Source organism: Orycteropus afer, unplaced genomic scaffold (assembly GCF_000298275.1).
Source record: "Orycteropus afer afer isolate SDZICR_OR568_19922 unplaced genomic scaffold, OryAfe1.0 scaffold00014, whole genome shotgun sequence".
NCBI classification, from domain to species: Eukaryota; Metazoa; Chordata; class Mammalia; order Tubulidentata; family Orycteropodidae; genus Orycteropus; species Orycteropus afer.
Window position 1 is genome coordinate 1198218 of NW_006921601.1, and position 1925 is coordinate 1200142.

The following is a 1925-nucleotide window of genomic DNA, read 5'->3' on the forward strand; positions in this document are numbered from 1 at the left end:
AAGTGAAAAAGAGACAATCTTGGAAAGGAACGTAGAAAAATATTGACAAAACCACAAGGAAAGAAGTCGACCTGACTTACAGTCTTGCCTAAGTCTTACATGGAGCCTTTTTCAATGAAACAGAGAAAGCAGCATATAACAGCATATTCCATCAAGACTGCATTATCCCAACACATACCAATCACAATCTCTCCTCCCTCTTTAATGACAGTAGGTTCCATTACCTGATCCAGGTGTCTAAGCCTCAAGTGCCTTATGGAAAGGACAGAGTTTGATTCTCCTTCGTTTGCTATTATCTCATCCCAACATTTGGTAGCCATTTGAGGTAAAAAATATGCCACACCCGTGGTTGGTTCGGGCTGTTCAAAACAGAAAAGAGGTTCCTTTTGATTTTAACCTGATCTCAGTCTCTAAATCAATCAAGATGAATCAAGCACTGCTTAAGAGCTAGGAAAGCCTGAGTGTCTTGCTTTTTAACTTCATTTTCATGTCTGTATAATACTTCTGTAGTTATGGCCTAGATGACTATTTTTTGGAGAGATGCAGGAACTGTACCACAAAATAAAATCCTTTAGCTACCTGAACAATCCTTCTGTCAATTCCCTAGAGAGGAAAAGAAGGAAAGTACTGGATACGGAAGACAGGGTTCTAGATTCTCTGGTCCTGCTTCATCCCTATCTTTTCCCAGAAACATCAGACCTAGCCATTTAATGACATGAAGTGCTATCAGTGAGCCTGAATAGCTTAAGTGTATGGACTCTACATTAAATTAAATAAAATTCCATTAAGCATCTTCAATGTACCAGGAAATGTACCTTTTGGCACTTAGCAAAACCCTCTTGTGTCTGTACCCTAGAACTTGTAGTTTTATCTTGAACATGAATAATCAACCTGCATATGAAGTTAAAATTTACCCACATGCTTAGGAAAAAAACAACAGTACTACTATATGATTGTCTATACTTACCCAATAGTATTTAAATTATTTTATGAACATAAGAATGATCTTATATGAGTCTACCAATGAAATGTTATCATAAACATTTCTGTAACCAAGACTCAATATGCTCCACAGTATGATCAAAGGTACACAATGTTTGAGATCTTTACACAAAAAACTGGTGAAGCACATGTCCATCTCTCTAAACCCATCTAGGTTCTCTATTAGGACGTCATCTTCTCTGCGTTGCCCTCAGACTTTCACTCCCTTTCATGATAATGATAATTTGGAGGTCTGTGCCAGGAGTATCTGTATATTTACCAATCTTTACTGTTGTGAACTGTTTTAGTCAAACAAATCTTCCACATTTTTTGCATCATAAATAAGGATACACGTCATGCATGAGAAGAATATCTGAATAAAAAATAAAACAAACAAACAAAACAACATATTACATAAGTTGAAGTTGGATTGGCTGATTGCAAGTTGTTACCTATTTCTCTGTCTCTGGCATTTCACCCTGTATTTCAAAAACAATGAATAAATGTGAAGAGAAGAGTTCTCCATACTCTGAGGGAAATTTTGAGTGCATTTAAATTATCCCTTGCCCACACAATAGCACACATCTGTTGCCAGTCCTATCTTTGCTTTAATGTGAAGTGATTATGATCTTCTTAATTTTTCACACACAGAGAAGTGTGACACATGACATGTGAGAACCGCAGTAGAGCAGTACTCCTGATCTCTGTGATATCACAGGCTGACTGGGACAATGCCATCTTTCTGATGCCCCATGGTTGACTATTCTAAGGAGTGTGTCTTCCTTGTGTAGTTGTTCAGCTGAGAGCCCTATCTATTGTTTGGCAGAGAGTGAAGCCACACAAGTGAGTCCAGTGCCCAAAGGGTGCTCTGTGTCATAGTCTCAGGGGTTTCACCAGTCTCTATCTGACCAGTAATCCTGATCTTTTTTGTTTTTAATTTTGTT